Source organism: Zeugodacus cucurbitae, chromosome 5 (genome assembly GCF_028554725.1).
Source record: "Zeugodacus cucurbitae isolate PBARC_wt_2022May chromosome 5, idZeuCucr1.2, whole genome shotgun sequence".
Taxonomy (NCBI): domain Eukaryota; kingdom Metazoa; phylum Arthropoda; class Insecta; order Diptera; family Tephritidae; genus Zeugodacus; species Zeugodacus cucurbitae.
The window spans coordinates 45,442,737-45,465,042 of NC_071670.1; the positions used below are offsets into that span (position 1 = coordinate 45,442,737).

Here is a 22,306-nt window from a genome sequence, read left to right on the forward strand (position 1 = left end):
AAAATCTTGAAATAATGCATTTTTAATTTTTCCAAAACTCTTTTAGCTTTTGTACGAGTATTTCCCATACTATAATGTATAAAGTAAATATTTATACTTGAAATTTAATTTTCTACTTAAGATTTCTGCTCATTCATTCGCAACTGTATACTCTAGCAACAATTACGTGCGCACTTAAAACATAAACTTATAGACTATAAAATCGCTGTGTATGACTAAGTCATAAGTATCCAATATGAGTGCATAGATGGATATATTCATACGAATATATAGGTAGGTATATATTTATATTAAAGACTTGATTTTGATATGTATGTGCTTGCATGCTGTAATGCGTATTCAAAATTCGCTAGCTAATAACGATAAATTGTTGTTGAGCGTCCGTGGGTTGTATAATTGCTGGCAATTCAATTTTTATTTATTATAATTGCTAGATAATGTTTATTTGAAATAAACAAATATTCATTGGATTTAACAAAAAAATTGCGATTTTTATGAGAATATGAACTAAAGAATATTTGTTTGCATGCGTTATAAAAAAGATTGTGAAATTGAGTTGAAATTGGGAAAAATGAAAAAAGAATAATCTTACAAATATTTATTGTATACGAAACTTTAGAAATATTTTAATTATAGCATATTAAATTGTATGTTTTATCTATTTATAGTATTTAGCTTCTTTTTTTATAGATTTCTAATTCAGAAACAGTAATGTTTCAAATAAAACGGAGTAAAATAAATGAATGAATACTTGCTATATTATTGCTTTGTTTTGCAAAACTTCTGATGAATACTGGAACATATTTTCGGCCCAATGATGATCGCACCTGAGTCTTTAGGAAACTATCCAGTTGGTGTAGTCCGTTTTCCACCATTTTTCTATCATATTCGGCCTTAACTTTCAAATAATGTACTAGTTTCACAGTTCTGCTGCAACCATCTAGACGACATAAAGTATCAATAATTTTAGAAACAGTATAGAGGGCAGCTCTTCAGTTTGAAAAGACTCGTCCACTCTTTAGGATGGTAGTTATATCGCATATATATCAACGCCTGCGATATGCTGCTGAAACGGAACGAACTCTACCCATTTTAAAACGGATGGTGATTGGCGACGAAAAATGGATCACATACGACCATACGACATATTAAGCGAAAACGGTCGTGGACGAAGACCGGTGAATCATTCAAAACAGTGGCCAAGCCGTGATTGACGGCCAGAAAGGTTTTGCTGTGTGTTTGGTTGGATTGGAAGGGAATCATCCACTATGAGCTGCTCTCATATGGCCAGACGCTTATTTCTACCATCTACTGTGAACAACTCGACCGCTTGAAGCAGGTGATCGAGCAGAAGCGTCCAGAATTGGCCAACAGAAAGGGTGTGGTGTTCACACAAGGACAACGACAGCCCACACACTTCGTTGTTGACTCGTCAGAAGCTACGGGAGCTCGGATGGGAGGTTTTATCGCATCCACCATATAGCCCGGACATAGCGCCAAGTGATTACCACTTGTTCCTATCCATGGTGGTGTAAAGTTGAACTGAAAAGAGGATTGTGAAAATTAGCTGTCTGAGTTCTTCGCAAATAAGGAGGGGCTGCTACGAGGGTGGTATTATGATGTTGCCGTCTAGATGGAAACAGTTTATCGAACGAAACGGCGCATATTTGAACTAAATCCGATCACTGTAACACTTTTTATAAAGCATTGCGATTAAAGTTCTTTCCAAAGGTCCATTCTTTCTAAACTTAACCTTTTTATATTTATATAGTATGGAGATTTTAGTTGCTTCCTTATGATCAACCAGATAACACCAAAGCAATTTCCAATAGGGTGCTCTTCATCCTCTTTATTTACAATTATTTTCCTGCATTGCGATTTCGCATATAGTACGTAAGAATCTTACTTCTAAAAACTGATGAAATCGGATATTCTCTTGTTCTAGATCTCTTTAATGGATTAAAGATCTTTGCAACTCCAAAGTTCCATTCCATCTCAACTTAATCTTTTTTATTTATATAGTATAGCTGATTTTGGGTACATTCCCTCATGATCAACCCAGATAACACCAAAGCAATTTCCAATAGGGTGCTCTTCATCCTCTTTATTTACAATTACTTTCCTGCATTGCGATTTCACACATAGTACTTAAGAACATTTGTATGTGTATCTTTCGTGCATAGAATCGCCAGTGGTTTTCTTGCTGATCTTACGAGCAGAGGATGTTTTCGCTCACTCACCGCGCACAACGTGTCCGATGTTGTTCTACGTTTGCCGCTGACTGTGTGTTGTTGTGTTTTGTTGGCCAAATTGCTCATGCTGCGCGTACAGCGGCGCGCTCGATACCGCTGAGATCGCAATTCAATACACATTTGCCGTTCAGTTCGCGTTTAGTTGCCAATTTGTTTGCGCTCAAAGGCGGTGTGCGTCGCACAGCGAAGTTTCTCGTGGCGGAACATTTTTCAAATTAATCACGTGTAATTTTCAAAAATAAATATTTTTTTATTAAAACAAACGTTCAATTTATTAACATAATTACTGTGAAAAAACATACAAATATAGACGCCTGTGTGCAGATACTTATGTAAATTGTGGGTTTATTGACGATCAAATGTATGTATGTACCAGTGATTTGATTTGTGAGTGGACATAGGCGGGAAGTTAATTAATTGGAACGATCTGTGGGGTTCATTTTTGATGAGTTTGCGAAAGTAGAAAAAAGTAAAGATTTTAGTCTTCACTGAAACATGTTTTATGAGATTTTGAACTATTAAGTGTATTTATTGCAAATATAAGCATACTTCTTATACATTTGAATCTCTAAAAGAATCGAGTATATTTACAATCAGGAAAGGTTTAAGTAGAAGAAAATGTCGAATCCTTGTGTTATTACTTATTGTTTTAATAGGTTATACTATATTTTTCACAAAATATTCGGTATATATTTATGAATTTCTGTATATGTCGAATTTATTGATCTTTTGACATATTTTCGGTCTCACTAAATTTATTAATACTTCATTTGTCGTAATTTAAAGACATGTTTGATTGTTTCTGTTTAATAAGAATTTGAAGCCACTTTTACCTATAGAATTTGACGACAGATTACAGTCTCTCTGAGAGAGGAGAACAGATTATGATAAGCAAAAGTTTGGAAACAATTTTAACATGTTTTTTATAGAAAATTCTCAAATAAGTTGTCAGTGGGTTAGGTTAAGAGGCAGATCTCCGCAGATGCACTTAAACAGATTCGATTGTCCATTGTGATACCCAGAAAACTCCAAACGGCTCACTAGCTTGGACTCTATAATGAAGTTCTTAAGTCGGCTAATGTCGATTCCAGTCACTTCGCTGGGTACGTCGAAGAAATGCCTACCGAGGTGCTTTAACCTAAGTCTGGCGAATGTCGGTCATTGAAGGATTAAATGCTTGGACGATTCCTCTTCGCCTTCCTCCAAACAGCTTTGGCAACTAGCGTCAGACTTGATCCCAAGCCTCAGTACCAGTAAGTAATGCGCAGGTATATCTAGTCCACTTTCCAAACTTTGATCCAAGCCGATTGAAATTCTCAATCTCATAGGAGAGTTATGGACATTAGAATTCTAGTGAAGAATTATGTTCCATGGAATTATATTATTGGAAAATGGACTAGATAAGGTAGATAGGTTGGCAAATATTTCCCCTCCGCTTTTTTGCTCTTTATTCAATTCTTTATAAAAAGTATTACAGTGATCCGATTTAGATAAAAATATGCGCCGTTTCGTTCGATAATCTATTCCCATCTAGACGGGACGACAATTTCATAATACCCCCCTTGTAGAAGCCCCCATTTGCCCTTATTTGCGAAGGTCACGGACAGCCACTTTTCACAAGCCCCTTTTGAGGTCAACCTTTCACCACCAAGGGCTTTCGCCATGGATAGGAGCAGGTGGTGATCACTGCGATAAAATCTCGCATCCGAGTTCCCGTAGCTTCTCAAGAGTCATCAACGAAGTGTGTGGTCTGGCGTGGTTCTGGTGGAACACTACACCCTTCATGTTGGCCAATTATGGACGCTTCTGGTCGATCTTCAAGCGGTCCAGTTGTTCTGATGGTAGAATTAAGCGTCTTGCCATTTGAGGGCAGCTCATAGTGGATGAATCCCTACCAATCCCACCAAACACACAGTAAAACCTTTCTGGCCGTCAATCCCGTCTTGGCCACTGTTTGGGACGATTCACCGGCCCGTTTCGCTTGTCGTACGTGTATCCAGCCTTCCGCAGATGGTTTAAAATGGTTTGGTGACTAACTCCCATCTCCTGGGCGATCTCACGAGATGACACATGCCAGTCTAACTTGATGTTTTCCGTGATTCGATCGGTATTCGTCGTCATAGGTCTTCCGCCGGCTGGCTTATCCATGGTGTCGTTTTCACCCGATCTGAATCGTCATTCATTCGCAGTTCGAAGCGATAGAGTACCATCCCCCAAAAACACCATTCATCTCACTGAACGTTTCTCTAGCGGATTTCTCTTTATCGAAGGAAAACTTTAAAATAGCGCGAATTTCGTCGTTTGTGAACTCCATGTTTACACGTCTATAACTGTTGAACGCAATATCCAAGCTAATCATGCGTAGCGCCGTTTTGTAGATTATGTCAAGACCTTTCAAAAATGTAGTATAAGTATTGCCAGATACGAACTCTATATCGCTTTATACATAACCCCGAAATTCAAAAGACAAAAAGGTGGAAGGGTAAATGTAAGTAAATATATTTTTGTTATAATTTCCAAAGCTTCACAGATCTTTGCCAGTATATTTCAATTTCATTATGCTGATCGCCTTAACTTAAGACATTTGTTTGATCGATTATAAAAAAAATAATTAAGGAAGATGCATTTACAAATTTTATTTAATTTAAAACACGCTTCTAAATTTCTGTAAATAAATCTACAATTAAATGAGTAAAATTCCATATAATATTATAAATGCAAATCAAAAATTTCCATCGTGGTTTTAAGTAACTGAAAATTAAAACAAAAAAATACAAAGACAACCTTGTGATGTGTTCATCGATGAAAACGAAAATAAGCGTTTAATATAAATAACATGAATTGTTTACAGGTAACTTCAATACAAATAGAAACAGCCATAAATACATCAGCGCACTAAAGAAGGTATAAGCCATTAGCATACCCATAAACACATATTGTGCGTGGGTGTGTATGTGTGTGTGTAAACAAAGTAGTGGCGAATCGTGCTTTTCACGCATTGTTTACCACTTGCATTGGGCATAAGCGAACACTACAACAGCAAAAATAACAATAATAAAGCAGCGCAAAATTTGGAATGAAATAAAAATCAATCGAGGTGAGTTTCATGCGAAATCAAATTTTTCGAATTTCAGCGCATGCTAGCTAGTGGCTAGTGGCTATTGTGGCAGCTACAGATTTGCGGTTGCCGCGTCATAGCCACACATTTATTTATATTTGTACTTGTTTCGGTGATTTTTTTGTTTCTTATTTTTCCTTGAATGCGGCCTGTGTTTACTTTATAATAAAGAAATCAGCGTTTACTTAGTAGACTATCAAATGTGAGGCATATATTGTTATACATATGTATATATGAAAGTAAGTAAATTGTCTGCGGCATGCTTTTTGCATTGTTGGCTGTACACTAATAATATTATACTCGCATGACGAATGCAATCCCTGGGGCTCACTGGCCGTCCTATTACAAGCGGCCCACATTTATTTGGGTTCCCACTTTGATGTTCATATGAATGTTTATATGTGAGTTTGTGCGTGCACTCATGTATGCAGGCGTTTGCGCTTTGCCAGCTGACCGGCTGCATTGCTTTGAGGCATTCTGTTTAGTTTTCTAGTTTTCAGATTTACTGCAATTTTTCTATTGAAACGCTTTGCTTCTACATCTGAATTGTTTAATATATAGTCATAAACGATAATGTGGAGACTACAAAATATATGTTTATAAAAATTGCAGTTTTGTCGGTTAAAGCGGAAAAATTATACATTTTATTATATCCAATTAGAAAATAGCATGTTTACAGTTTTATTTTGTTTACTGAATTTTGTAGTATTCAAGATAAAAGGTCCCAAAAACTGCTCCATATGAACCTAATTTTTAGACAATTTGTTAGCCCAGACACTTAAATAGCCCAACAATATTTTATTAGGATTAAGTGATCGGTTTACAAATGAATCAGTTCAAAAATTCATCGATGGACATGACTGAAAATGTCATTGAATGCAGAAAAACTTTCTAAATATATTATAAAAAATTGGCCACATCGTGCCACTATATCCTATAGCTCCCATAGGAACGATCGGGGCAAGTTATAATAATTTTGTTATTTTCGGTTTTAAACACTTTCATTTTATTGTAATAACTGAGATATTAATATATTGAGGGAAAAATGCGTGGTTAACTGCCGCCCGCCTACTTCTATACATATATATACAGAACTTTTGTATGGGAGGTGGGCGTGGTTATGATCCGATTTCTTTCATTTTTGGACTGTATTAGGAAGTGGCCAAAAAAAAAAGACTGCAGAAAGTTTGGTTTATATAGCTCTATTGGTTTGCGAGATATGTACAAAAACCGATTTGGGGGCGGGGCCACGCCCACTTCCCAAAAAAAATTACATCCAAATATGCCCCTTCATAGTGCGATCCTTCATACCAAATTTTATTTCCATAGCTTTATTTATGGCTTAGTTATGGCACTTTATGTGTTTTCGGTTTTCGCCATTTTGTGGGCGTGGCAGTGGTCCGATTTTGCTCATTTTCGAAAGCAACCTTCCTATGGTGCCAAGAAATAAGTGTGCCAAGTTTCATCAAGATATCTTAATTTTTACTCAAGTTACAGCTTGCACAGACGAACGGACGGACGGACGGACAGACAGACATTCGGATTTGAACTCCACTCTTCACCCTGATCACTTTGGTATATATAACCTTATATCTAACTCGTTTAGTTTTGGGTGTTACAAACAACCGTTAGGTGAACAAAACTATAATACTCTCTTTAGCAACATTTGTTGCGAGAGTATAAAAATGCCAAAAAAGTATTAGGAACCGAATTTCTTTGGAATTGGTCAACCATAAACTGGTTTTAACCCATAAATATTCGACTAACCACAATGAATTTCCCCTTTAGTTGAGATATTTTGTTATAATTTTTTTTTTGATTTTTGGCCTATGCGCGAAATCACTGTGCACTGGACCGATTTGAACCAAATTTGATTTCGAAGATCAACATTTCATAAATGAAACCATATATATTATTATAATTATTCCTTTTTATGGAATATAGTCGAGACATTAACAAAGACATTGAAGTAGATCCCTTAAGAAAAAGTTCTTCTGATATATGCCGTCGCTTATGTAAGAATCGAAAGCGCTTCATCATAAATTATATGAGATACTTATTACGTATCCATAGTTTCAATAGACCGAGTGTAATATGCCGAATAGCTTTATACCTTCTATATTTTATACATACGTCTGTGGTAAGTGAGATATCTTGACAAAATCTTATGAAAAATTTATGGAATTTTCTTTCCTTCCCCTAATCCCCTAATCATCATCTATACTATGTAGAATATATTGGTTTCATAGTCCTGATAAATTTTAAAAAGAATGTTTCGAATACTAAGTAAGGCTAGACAAAGAGTATATATAGGCTTGTAAGCAAATATATCTGTTGGCCTTTAATCTCTACAAATAGTAAAAGTATTTAAGGCCGGGTGCGCTCGAACTTAGCACTTCCTTACATTTTTTTCTTTCATTTACATTATATAAATTAATTTTGTACTAATGCATTGTGTATTTCTTTCTTAATATGTTTCTTGCAACTCGTACTGGGCATTGCTTAATATGAAATTTTATTTGTGACCTTGAAGTCGCACAAAATCCCAGTAAATATATTTATACCCAATTGGTATTTACTTACACAGTGTTTATTAACGAAATGTGTATGTTTCTTGTTGTAATTGGGTTTTCATGTATATAAATGAGGGTTGCCCTTAATTTAAACTTTAATATTAAACTAAAAACTTATATATTATATCATTCATTGTCCATCCCTTAATTATCTCTTCAATTGAGTAATATACAGGAAGTTTTTTTCTTTAGGTTTGGTTTAACAGGAAATATAATGAACTAAACTATCTCAACACACTCTTTAATCACACTGTTAACACGTATCTTTGGTTTTATCTGTTTAACTATTAAGGGTTCTAAGGCTATATCGGTAGAATTGTTGCATTTAATGAAGCAAAATGAAGAAACCTACATTCTGGTTTACTTGATTGAAAACTAATTCTGGCCAATGCGAATCATCACCTCTGTCTTCAACAGCAGATCTAAGATGAAACACTTTCGAAATTGGAGAATTTATAATTTGCACTACGTATCCCGAACAACATCGACGATTTCATTGATCCATCTCAGAGTGTTATCGGTCAAGTATTCCGATTGACTTAGATCTCTATAAGCATCGGAAGTGAAATTAAAAAGCCGTTTTATTTTTCGTAATACAGATACAGATTCTTCAAATAGTTTTGGATATTGACTCTATGTATTATAGATTTTTACTGCTTGGACAAAGCATATTCAGTTCTAATCGGCATTTATGTTTTAATTTATTTTACTATACTTCCTTTGGAGTCATATTTATTGGTATTGAGTAGTTTATTATCTGCGATTGCGAATTCACTATGAGTCTGCCCTTTAAATTTATTATTTGTACCATATACACCCACCAAGTTAAAGAACTGGTCTCCACATAAATTAAAAATACTTCGAAAATTTGTTACAAAGTCGATGCCGACTACACTTAAATACACTTAAATCCCATATCTCTGTAAACAATTTCCACAACTTTAAGAACGTTCTTAATACACACAGAGTATACATATATTTGCGTAACATTAAACATTTGCCACAACTTTGCACAAGACTTTGCGTAAATTTGTGCAAACCAGCAAATGACAGGGCCAACAATAATTGCCTAGCGTAGCTATGGTCGGTCACAAGGAAGTGTTGAAAGGAAACGTCAGTAGGAAGTTACATAGAAGTTTACCATTGTGTACAATTAGGTGCTCTTACTTGCCTCGGCAAACACATGGGCACATGCAAGTAGCGCAATAGAGTCATTACATATGTTTACTGTTAACCATTAGTATGGACGTATGTAGTATTAAAGCTGAGTTTTTTTTATTTTACCGGGTTTTTTGTTTTATATAAAACCTTAACTAGGCGGGTCATACAAAAAAAAAAACAAAATGGCAAACCATAATGGGTACGCTTAAAGCTGGCTGTTTATATATAATATAATATTGCATACATATGAGCGCCTAAATACATTTGTTGTTGGCGTTGTTTTCTGCAACCTTATGCTTTTTCTCGCTTGACTTCAGTTGAGCAACTTGAGTTGAGCTCATTGTTAACTGACTCAGTTGATGACTTTGGCCAGTAGAGCACCAGTAATCACCAATCTGCAATCGACTTGGCAGCATTTTCAGCCTGATGATGAAGATGATGTTGATGTCGTTGCGGACATAGCGTTGGTCCTGCTGTTGATAACACTAATAGCCATGCTGCTAAACTAGCCTTATGCTACGTGAAAGAAATATCGCTGTCCAACTGGCAAGTTGCCTCGAAACTGCCTTAAGTGCGCTTATCTTATAATCATTTCCGCACACACACGTCTCCCACATACATATGAGTTACCTATTTATTTTAGTTACCTAAACCCCTAGGAGCTGCGCTGGTCGATTTAATGTATTGTTATGTAAGTATATGTGTGCCAGTATGTTTATTTCAGGCCATTATCATACACATATTGAATACTTGCAGATTTACATATAAAGTTACCCTTTCTCAAGCCCTTTTGTATTGCTACTACTACCCTGGATTATAATGGATAACCTGGCTTATTGGTGAACACTGGTGCCATGACATGAGTACACACAGATTTAGTAGTTTCGATAGATACTATATTGAATTCTCCTGCTTTAGTGTTGTTTTTTTTATATGTATGTATATATATATTAATATACATATATAAAATATAATATTTTCATTTGTGGCGCTTTTCTTGTTGCTGGCCTCTAAAAACATAAACAACGAAAGTGCACACATCAGCAGAAAAAATAGTTGCTTCTTCTTACGAACTTTGGCAAAAGCTGCCCTATCTCTCAGTACAGTCTTGATTTCGGCTGCAAAATTATTTGACACATGTATCGTTTTTGTTTTTAGAAAATCTGTTAACATTTTTTTCTTAAAATTTTCGTCAGCGTCAGCATGTCTCATACACATGTATACCATAGAATTGTCGTCAAAAACGTTGCTTGAAGCATAAGGGAGAGTGATATACATTTCTGTTGAACTTTAAGATTACTCATACTAACTATGAAGTGGCAATCACTTTAGTCAGAAATACTCCCAACCTAAGACTCAATAGACTTCTGCGAATTTAAACTGTAAGTTAAATTTGCTCGAATAAAGTTCATAGTTCATATATGTATAATACATATATAATGGGAACTTTTAAAAAGTGTCAAAGACTGTCAAACTAGCTGTCAAAGTAAACACATGTGTTTGGCATTAATGTACTGTACTCTTTTACAAAATTTCGTACAAAGACCCTAAACTCAACTTCTCTTCGAACAACTTACAGAGTACTCTTCGCACAAATTGTTGATGAGGTAAATATTAAAAATGCATATTTTATTAGTATTGAGATGGAATAAGCACATCCCATAGTGGTGAGCGTTGTAGACAAATTATTCCATATATTTCCATATCAAACGTCTAAGACCTAAAATGTTCCAGGTACTACAAGACATACAGCTTATGAAAAAGGAACCCTATTGGACCGAAAAACATCATTTCAAGTGTCTATCAAAAAAAAAAAAAAAAAACTTATGCGAAAGTGGACTCCTGTCCGTTCTGGTCTTCGTAGTCTTTGTTAAGAGACCCAATCCTTTCCAAGAGGAGAAAGCCTAACCATAGTTCATTATTCGAGTACTTTTTATTCGATTCCATTGTAAATCGCTATATCTTTTAATGAGACCAAATCTTGACTGAGCTTCCCACAGGGTGAGTATACCAGATTATACTATGCAAACTTATCCTTATTTTACCACAGAAACAAATCGATAAGAGGCAAAACTCGTCTCGGAAAGGCAGCTCATTGTATCAACAGACTTTTTCTACAATATTGAGTCTACATAAAATTGATGACTTTCTGCTCTTAAGGCGTTAGGGGTAGTCAGGATTTTCAAAAAATCATTTTTTGTGTGTTTTTTTTGCGTTTTCATATATGTAGTTTCTTAAAAATATTCTCTGAAAACTTAAAGTTGATCCGATAATTACCTTTTGAGTTATTCGACAAATAACAAAGAGCGCTCGGGCACTCCAAAATGCCAGTGTGAACCTTTAAATGCATTTTTCTCAAAACTATGTTTTTTGAACAGGCCACAACTGTAATTCGTGAACCGCTCAGTAGTCTGTTTCTGGGCCCTGGTCCTGGGCGAAGCTTTTTTGTTTTTCAAAAATTTCAATTTTTTAAGACCAATTAACTGCCGATTTTTTTCTGAGGCCACCATTTTGTTTTGAAAAAAAGCTTCGATCCCGCCCAGGATTATCTATTTATAAAACTTATTTTTCTTATCCGATTGATTTTAGATAAATCTCCAAGGACTTATGATTGTCACCACAAAGACGTTTTTTTGGAACTGAGTCAACACAAACAGCTATAACTTTGGAAATTATAATTTGTTTCTTTCAAAATTTCGTGACGTCAAGTCAAAGCATTGTGTAATAATGCCATATTTTTACTTTTGTAAAATAACATGAAAGCAAAATAGCAAAAAAAAAGATACTGAAAATTCTAATTTTTTCGTGTTTCTGACTACTCTTAACCCTTAATAAGATCAAATCTTGACTGAGTTTCCTACAGGGTTGTATATACCAATTTAAACTATTCAAACTTATCTTTATTTAACCACAGAAAGAAATCAATAAGAGTCCAAACCCGTCTTGCATAAGTAGCTCATTGTATCAACGGACGTATATAGTAGAGCCTACATAAAAAGCTCTGATCTCAAACCTAACAAATTTTAGTAGAGAACACTAATCGAGGAAACCATTTTAAAAATCAACGTTGAACTTGCAAAAATTTACAAAAATTAAATTCAATTTCATAAACTAAAATATTTTGAGTTTCTCTATAAGGAATGTCATAACTATTTTCCTATATACGATGAAAAATAAAAGGAACAGTACACAATAATACACAAGAACTTCAGGCCTGAAGTCGAACAGATCTAAAACTTACAAGACTCCAACAAAACGTATAAAATATTTTGGGAAAACTTGATATGGTAGGCATGACCACTTACTTTAGTTAGGCAGTACTTTCGAAAACTTCTACCGAAAGACTAGAATCTAGAATAGTTTCTGAGCATACACCCTATATTAAAACGTTGTTAGATTGCTAAATTTCGGACCGAAATCCGAAGCCTCTCATGTTAAAAATATGTATTCGGCTAACCAGTTGCACTTGTGGTTAATATTAGTTCATTTACAATTATTTGTATTTCCAACAGGGTATCTACAGATGCTAAAGTCCGTGAGTGTGTTTACATTTAGCAAACAAACAATATAGTACAGCCGCGTCAGGCATTTATGGAGATTTATGAGTAGCTCTTATTGTTTAATTAAAATGAAGTGGTGAGCATTTTCGGCAAAATAAATTCATTTTCATTGTTTGTATGTGTCAAGTTGTGACTATAGAAACGGTCGCGAAATGAGTAATCTGACGTTGGGCACCAAAAAAGCCGAGCTGTGGCTGACAATAGCGCCAAGAGCAAAAGTTAAAGAGTAAAAGAGGCAAACAAATAAAAGCTTCTAAGCAGGCGTAGCCAGACATAAAGGAGGCATACACAAGTTTGACTTGCTGCTTACAGCTTCTTTTGTGGGTGTTGGCAAGTGGCTGATTAAGTAGAGGAGAGTCTCTATTCATTTGCGACTTGTCTACATTGCTTGCCTACTTTACTTTATTGTTGTTGTTGTTGCAGTTTGTTGTCAAGTGTAAGATTTACATTTTGTTTATGGAAATTTCGCTTGATTTGATGAGTTGCGCATTTGCACAAATTAAATTGTCAAGTGCTAATGATTAAAATAAACAAAAATTTAACTATGTGGGAAAGCAACTGTTCTAGGCGAGAGGAAAAGTGGAATTGAAGGGGTTTTGTATGTGTGTGTATTTATGTTTGATTTGGTTGAATCGAAATAGGATTTCAATAGATTAGTCTATTGATTAAATTATTCGAAAACATTAAATTAAATATTGATTTTCCTGTACAACAGCAACAATCATGAGTGAGTAAAGAAAATATATAACACAATATATATCTTCATATATATGTGTATAACTAAAGTTATGAAAATAAAATTTAGTACAAAAGATCGCTCTAGGAAGGAGCATATTTCGATGTAATTTTTTTTTAAGTGAGTGGGAACCCTGTTCCTAAATAGGTTTTTTTTATATATCTCGCAAATCAATAAAGCTATATAAACCAATCTTTCTGCAGTCACTTCCCTTACGTACCCCATTGCACACCATACAAATTGTTGAAATCGCATGATAACCACGCCCACCTCCCATACAAGGGTTAGGTTGAAAATTACTAAAAGTACATTAAATCACTAACGGAAAACATCAGAAACATAAAATTTTACAGGAGAAATTGCAGAGGGAAGCTTCATTCAGAAAATGAAAAGTGGGCGTGGTTTCGCCCACTTATGGGTCGAAAACCATATAGGAACTACTTGACCGATTTTAATGAAATTCGGTATGTAATATTTTCTTGACAGCCTAATGAAACGGATAAAATAAGGGCGAAATCGGTTTACAACCACACTTACTTCCCATTTAACTCAATTTTGAATTCCATCTGATTCCTTCACTTTATAATGTATACACAAGGTAACGATGAAGACAGCGGAATAAAACTTTAAACAAATACTTTATCTGTGGCTTCACTTGTGGAAAAATTGTCGAAATCGGACTATAACATTTCAAGATCCCTGATATCGAACACAAAGAAGAAAATATCGGTAAGTCTGTCAGATATTTTATTATAATTCAGAGGGAATCTTTTTCTTCTAATAGTGTGTCTCTTTACCAAAAATAATTAAAATCGGGTCATAACTTCCCCTAGCTCCCAGATACATAATTATAGGTTTTTCAAAAATACGGTGGGCTTTATCCGCATATATCGGTTAATATGCAAGATATCTTGGCAAAATTAAGTGAGCGTCTACTCTTGTATATAGTGTACCTTGATGGTGCAAATGAGTGAAATTGGTTCAGGAATTGCGTCGCTCCTCATATACTATATATGATGATTTTAAAAATTGAAATTAAATTTTCTAGGAAATATCCCAGTTCCAATTATTTAAAGTTGCCATCTTGAAAGTATTTGATCACGGATCTTAGTAATAGTTTCAAAAACCCATGAAGGTCATTAGTCAGTTTTAATCGCTTAACCTCTTCAAATTTCATTAAGGCTATTAGAGGTCCCTAGTGCCACTAACTAGTAACACTAGTCCTATTCTGACGTTCAATACAGATTCCTACTACTGTGATGTGGTCGTCAGGGATATGCGCTACCACTGAGCAGGACCTAAGTTCTAACCTAGTAACGACTAATATCTAAAAACATGTTTCTTATGGCGATTCTTTTCGAATACAGTAATTTTTTGAGGTAGGTTTAGAACATGTAGATATTTTCCACGATCAGCAAGAGGTATAGTCTCCAATTAAATAACTGTATAACTCAGTACTAAATTAATATGTCATACTTCCTTACAAAGTCGTCAGCTATGAGGAACCACTTGATATTAAAGCGAATCTTAATTTACGAATTAACTGGTGGGTATAAGTATGATTATTGACGACACATCTTCAAGGAATCTGTTGGCTATAATTTATTGTGGGAACTCGAGAACTTTCTGAGTATTTCGGAAATCTTTCAAAAATATATTTCTTTCTTTAGTAGCTTGACTCTGTATTGGGGTTGATTAGAGTTGAGCTTTAACGAAAATACGCGATACTGAGTATGTAATGTAGATACTTGTAAAGTTCAGGTATTTTTAGTTAGAATTAGAATTAGAATTAGAATTAATCACAAGCGAGCTGCTGGAAAATCATTACATAATGACGACTGTCTTTTGGCATTGAACTCATTATTCCAGCGTATAATTTTGTACCAATAATACATACGTCAAATAACTGACCGATAAATATTGCTTTATATTAATTCTCCCCAACGCACATTTACCCGGCACACCGACCATTGAGATTTGGCTAAAATTGTACGAGCCTGTTTAAATGAGGTCATTGTTTGTTTACATTTAATGCCCTCCCTCCACCGGTGTTTTTCGTTTTTGCAGCATTGTTCTTCATAGAAACGAGTATGTATATATGTAAGTGAATATTGGCAATTATGGCTTATTTCTTCTTGTTTATTTTAGCGTTTGCTTCAATGCCGCCTCTCTCTCCCCTGGTAATTGAAATGACTGTTGCTGCTGGCGAAACTCACTGGCCGCCCGCCTAGCAACCTGGTGTAGCAATTAGCCAGTGCCCTGAGCTATTGGCAATTACCACTCGTTGCCGCACTATAAAAATATTTTATACACTTTTTCTCCATGTTCTCTTTGTATTGGCGCTTTTATTGCCATTTTTTACAGTCTATATTTTTATTGTTTTAGCGAAGTGAAAAAAATGCCGATTTTATTTCAGACAATTTTTTACAACTTCTTCTCGTTTTTTTTATTGTTTCGCTTTGACCCGCAATTTTCACGATTAGTTTTAAATAAATATTTATTTGTACATTTATGTGTGTACGTGCGCACGCAAGTAAACAAGCTCGCATGTATTAAGGTGGGAAAATCACAAAAATTTAAAGCCTTTGTGCGAAGAAATGTGTGTGGTTTAAGCATAAAATCGGCCATAATATGTATTAACTTTTTTGAATTTTTGTATTGGGAAATATAAAACAAGTTTTGGGTACACTGAGTGAAATGATAATATAGAGTTCGGGTTTACAAAAGATTTTCTATTAACAAGTAAGTAAGGGCTAAGTTCGGGTTTAACCGAACATTTTAAACCGAACGCAAGTTATTTATTTATTCTTATTAAAATAACTCACAATTTGGATAAAGTCCATTTAGAACCTACGGGAAGATTTGACCCGATTTAGTCCAATTTTGACACAGAGCCACACTATTATAAGGAAAACGTCTTCTCTAAATTTATATGAGATTTACCTATATTTTCGATAAAAAATTTGCCTCGAGCCCTGAGATCCACATGCTCGGTATCTGGGGCCTTAAAAGGTTATAGTCCGATTTCGGTGATGTTAAGATGGGTGGATGGCAAAGTATTGTTCTGATATCTTCACTGGTGCTTCATTTATAAATTGCTAAGTGAATGAATCAGATTGGCTTCAAAGTTGTGGTATAAGGAAAGTAGGTGTGGTTGTGAACCGATTTCTTCCATTTTCAAACTATGCCCAGGAATTATTACGAACCGAATTTCATTAAAATTGGTCGAGTAGTTTCGGAAATATGGGTTTTGACCAATAAGTGGGCAGAACCACACCCATTTCAAATCTTTATAATGAAATTTAAGGTTTCTGGGCCTTTCCTTACTTAATTAAAGCTTTTTCAGTAGTTTTCAAGGTAATCTTTATATGGGAGGTAGGCGTGGTTATAATCCGATTTCCTCCATTTTTAGACTAAGAAGTACGTAAAGGAAATGACTCTAGAGAGTTTGGTTGATATAGCTTTAGTATTTTACGAGATATGTACAAAAAAGTTAGTAGGGCGTGGGGCCATGCCCACTTTCACATAACTATTACATCCAAATATGCACCTCCTTAGTTAGTTATTTATCTGTTTCGGTCAGATTTCGATAACAACCTTCTTATGGTGCCGTTATATTCTTTGGTATTAACTACTTTATTACATTACTTGAGGGTCATAAATTAGTCAAATTTTAGTATACTCGTTAAGGGAATGAAACCGAGAACATTTGTCGACGTTCCTATTAAATTTTTGTCTTTTCAGTGAGTTCTCGGTTTGGAGACAGGAGTCTTTATCTTGAGAACTTCATTATGAAAACAAGTGTAGTTTCTCATAGCTAGTTCGATGACCGGATTGTCTTAGGTCTACGGTTTGCAACTGGGGTCCTTAGGATAAGATTGGTATTTTATATTCTGAGCTTCGGAACATACCGATGCACTTCAGCTGAGCTGAATGGAAGTTACGGAAGATGTCGCTCGACGTTGAATAGTATCGTTTCACTATTTTAATTGAAATAAACTATTGACCAGATTATGATGTCAGACAGTCTCATTATTTTTTTGCTTAATATACATATCTACTGAAATACTGTTTCATGTACTGTTAGTACACTCCGACGGAAGGACCAGGTGGAGAAGGATCTGTCTTCACTTGGTATTACCAATTGGCGCCAAACTGCCAAAAGGAGAGATGCGTGGCGCGCTGTTGTGGACTCGGCTATAACCGCGTAAGCGGTGTCTACGCCAGTCAAGGAGAAGAAGAAGTACTGTTAGTATGCCTACCTTAGAGAAGTTTAATCCAGGGTGTGACACAGCAAGGAAATAATATCATATCTAGATGGTGAGGAAAGTAACAATTTCGTTCAATTTTAACCGAAAACTTGAGTTTTACTTGGATCAACCAGCGTTTCTTAATTACAATCACACAACTGAAGGATAAATTCATCTTTTATATTTACATATAATTTATATTGAGTTTTCAAGTATGTCATATGACACTAGCCCATCGAGAAGCCCACAAAAAACTTTCAAAGTTAGTATCATATGGACCTTTATATGCTGTCTTTAAATGATTTCTTCTTACGAAAGTCAGTTCTAATTCCTCACAGTGCAGCTATTAATGTATATACATATGTACATATGTGTATTCTTGCAACTTATGTTTGTGTTTCCCATACACGTTTTTGATGTTAATATTATATGTTGTTGTTGCTTTTTTATTGTTTGGCAAAGTGATTAATTTAATTTTCATTGCCACCGCAAATAGTTTGAAATGCAAAATGTTTATACGTAAAAGTATACTTAAATTAATTACACTTGTACGACGGTACATATGTACATATGTACAAAGAATGATTACACAAATTTCTGCCACTTCAAATTACTTCTTTCTCAAAACATTAAATCAGAAGAAAGGCCAAATGTTACCACACATTTTCGACAAGCATGCCTGTATGTATATATATGAATATATTTCCAGCCACCCCCTTCCATTTGAATTGTTGTTTTTGTTCATTAGTCCGCACACACAGGCAATTCTTCTTCAACTTTAGTGCTTTACTTTTGCTTTGCTGCTTTCAAGTTATTTGCATTGTGTATTTTATAAACATACTTTATATTCAAGTGTTGATTTTTATTGCACAAAAAAATTGAAATGCTCATACTCTTTGGTGCACTAATTTGAATATCGATTTTCTGTGTACTTCTTATGGCCAAGGTTAATTTATATTACTTCTAAAATGCTTATAATTCATCAAATTTTGTTAGCCGAGTGATGATGTGAGAATATTGAATATGTTGTTTAGTCTTTAAGATATATTAGATATAGAAATAATACTCTATATAAATTAGAATTATGAGAGGAAATCACTCATATAGAGAATATAATTAAGTAATTTCTCTCTAAGAGATGTTTTCAATATGATTGTTGTAGGTTATCTGCTTCCATAAGCGATATATATAACACACGGTCAACGATGTTGAGAAACCATAAATCTTGGGTTTGTGGTGGTTTATACACTAATCTTATATATTCTATCCTTGCTAATATGACGTCATGGGAATGCTATGTAACCAAAACTTTTAATTTTAGTCAAGGAAAACAAAGTCATCGAAAGAGTTGAAAGAGTGGTAATGGTTTTTCAACAGATTTTACCATGTTTTTATAATATGGATGACGAATCAAACTTTCAATAGAAGAATACGAGTGTTTAACTATATTGTTACAAGTTGATATTTGCTCTCAGAGTGGGTTTACATATAATATTTTGTTTTTCACTGGCAATGGTCGGAATCCAAAAAAACCAAGTGAAAGCCCAATGTTTTGACTTGAAGTCACGAAAATTAAAAAAAAATTGTAATTTCCAAACTTTTTCTTTGCGGTGACAATCATAAGTCCTTGGAGATTTATCTAAAATCAATCGGATGAGAAAAACTAGTTTTATGATTAGATAATCCTGGGCCGGCTAGAAGGTTTTTTTCTTTTTTCTTCAAAAATTAACAAAATGGCGGCTTCGGACATTGTTTTCTAGATTTTCGGGAAAACAGTTAATTGGTCATAAAAAATCGAAATTTTTGAAAAACAAAAAATCTTCGATCCGGCTCCGGATCATTAAAGTCTACTGAGCGGTTTTCGAGTTACAGTTGTCACCAGTTCAAAAAACATAGTTTTGAAAAAAAAAAAGGCATTTCAAGTTTCACCCGAGCGTTTTGGAGTGCCCGAGCGCTTTTTGTTATTTTTCGAATAACTCGAAAAGTAATTATCGGATCCACTTAAAATTTTCAGAGAATATTTTTAAGAAATTACACTTAACGAAATATTTTTGAAAATCCTGACTACTTTTAAAACGTTAAAACAAGCTTATGAAGGAAGTAATGTGTCCAAGTAAATACCGTAAAATTTGTCAAATTTTAGAACGATGTGAGAGCTACATTGGGTTTACAACCGATTAATCTCCAAAAATAAATCTCTTGCTACATAAAAATAAATAAACTCGCTGGTAAAAAGGGTTTAAGAGATGCCCCACTGTTACGGGTAACATAACTGTAATCATAGTAATTGAAAGTCCAAGGTTTCTGTTTTCTTACGGAACTTTCAAAGGAAGAAGGGCGAACTAATTTATTTAGAAACTCCCAACTATTGCTCTGATTATTGATTCAATGTTTATATTAAAAAATCTGAGAAACTGAATTGATTCCTCTGGTGACTCGGAAAACTAACAGTTCTTGGCGAAAATCCTGAAATTCCGATTTAAACTGTCACAGAAAAAAAATTTTGTTGGGACGATATATATCATAAGTAACTTCGCAGAAGCTTAATGAAGGACATGGAAAAAGCGGAAATGATGGGATATGGAAATTGTAAAACAATCCAACATATGTTTATCTTATGTCATACTTCCGTTTCGAAACAGTTATTTCCAACCAAATAATTTTAGTTTTGAGTTGACCCTAATTGTAGGTTTGGCTTTCTTAGATATCTATCTTTATAAATATATACAATTCTGAGACCATTGACTTGGAAGTACTGACAACCATGTAAGTACGCGGTAGATAAGAAGCGCTATAATCATAAACAAAATGAGAAGTCACAGAACTGAATGCATAAACAACTTAAATCTCAAAATGTTTCTTTACAAACTTTCTTTATCAAACTTTAATCTATACATATGTACGTGAGTACGTGCGGAGTAACTTCTTCGCGCATAATTGCAGCGAATCAACCAAAAACGCACTGTGAAATACAAAGTCACGTAACCGCACTGGTTTTGTTATTGTTTCGTTGTTTTATTTTTCGGAATTTTTGCCAAGTTAGCGGAAAAAGTTGTCGCCATTTTTCCGACATTCGTTTACGCATTGTATGCTAATTAGTGGCTGGTAAAGCAATTTGCAACAATTGCGCCACAGACACACGGCGAGCGGCAGCGAACAAAGTGCGACATAGCCTACACAGTCGACAGTCGGCGGCAGTTGCATTTTGTAGTTTATGCACAACAACCGATTACCGTCACTTGCCAATTAGAGCAGCGCGACAGGAAGCGAATGCAAGACTCAAGAGCGCCTAAAGAAGCCAAAGGAAGGATACCAAATACTTGCTGGCATAGTGGCAGACTTGGACATAGACGGAAGCGGACGGAATAGCGCAGAAGAAGTGACGGAGCACCGCTGAAAAGTTGCTGGCAAAGTGCAGTTGTAATGTGTGTGTGTGTGTGTGTATGGTATGTTGCACATGCAAATTAAGCAGAAATAAGCCAGTTGTGCAACCGCAAATTCTCTGAACATCCACTAGGCCGTGGAATGAATAATAGGTGGCACGCAAGTAATGTAATGGTGTGCCAAGCATGCAAAGTAGTTGGAGTTTTCTGTGTAGTTCTTTGTGGAAGTTTTTTGTGCACAAGTTTCTTTTAAAGGGCGACATACATACATATGCTACCATAGAAGGGCGTGAAAAGAGTGATTAACAGTTGGTAGTAGAGACAGTTGTATTGTAGTTTAAAGTAAATACTTCATTAGTGATTGTTATTGCTGCAATAATCAGTCAAAGTAATTTCAATTACAATTGCAATCAAAAAAGTACTTATGACTACATTTAGATTACAAATAAAATTACAAAACAAAAAAGTAAATTGCGATTTTCATTATACATTTAGAAATTATTCAAAAAAAATTTAATTATAATTACCGTAATAATTGTAATCTTCAAAGAAGAATTTACAAATTGGATTATACACAGTATTAAAAGTGAAATTTTTCCAAAAATATATTCATTACATTTGTAGTAATTATTTAAGTTTGGTAATTACAATTATTGTCATAAATGTAATCATGATTACAAATCAAATTACAAAAAAAAAATATAATTTTGATTGTTATTTTTATTATAGATTTTTAAATTGTTTAAAAATAGTTTTAATTACCGTAATAATTGCAATTATGATTACAAATAGAATTATCAAATTAAATTAAAATTTATAATTTTGTTTGTAATTTGTTTTATAGATTTACAGATTGTTCAAAAATATTTTAATTACAATTACCGTAATATATGTAATCATGATTACAAATAAATAATTACAAAGAAGAATTTACAATTTGGATTATACACAGTATTAAAAGTGAAATTTTTCCGAAAATATATTCATTACATTTGTAGTAATTATTTAAGTTTGGTAATTACAATTATTGTCATAAATGTAATCATGATTACAAATCAAATTACAAAAAAAAATATAATTTTGATTGTTATTTTTATTATAGATTTTTAAATTGTTTAAAAAATATTTTTAATTACCGTAATAATTGTAATTATGATTACAAATAGAATTATCAAATTAAATTAAAATTTATAATTTTGTTTGTAATTTGTTTTATAGATTTACAAATTGTTCAAAAATATTTTAATTATAATTACCGTAATAATTGTAATCA

At 34.2% G+C, this 22,306-nt stretch overlaps 2 protein-coding genes across 10 annotated transcripts in view; one reads left to right on the top strand and one right to left on the bottom strand.

Annotated features, from left to right (window-relative positions):
* Positions 1-22,306, bottom strand: part of LOC105213749 (chymotrypsin-elastase inhibitor ixodidin-like) — a 344,198-nt gene that overhangs the window by 223,081 nt on the left and 98,811 nt on the right. The gene's annotated exons all lie outside the window — the stretch shown is intronic.
* Positions 2,291-22,306, top strand: part of LOC105213758 (frequenin-1) — a 151,139-nt gene continuing 131,123 nt past the window's right edge. For 2 of the 6 annotated variants that reach the window (XM_054231830.1, XM_054231831.1), the window contains exon 1: positions 2,291-2,477. The gene's annotated coding sequence lies outside the window, so the exon portion shown is untranslated. Of the gene's footprint in view, positions 2,592-2,821; positions 3,506-3,540; positions 4,741-5,103; positions 5,350-22,306 lie in introns of those variants that run through there. The other 4 variants (XM_054231827.1, XM_054231826.1, XM_054231828.1 and 1 more) reach the window with 4 other exon arrangements.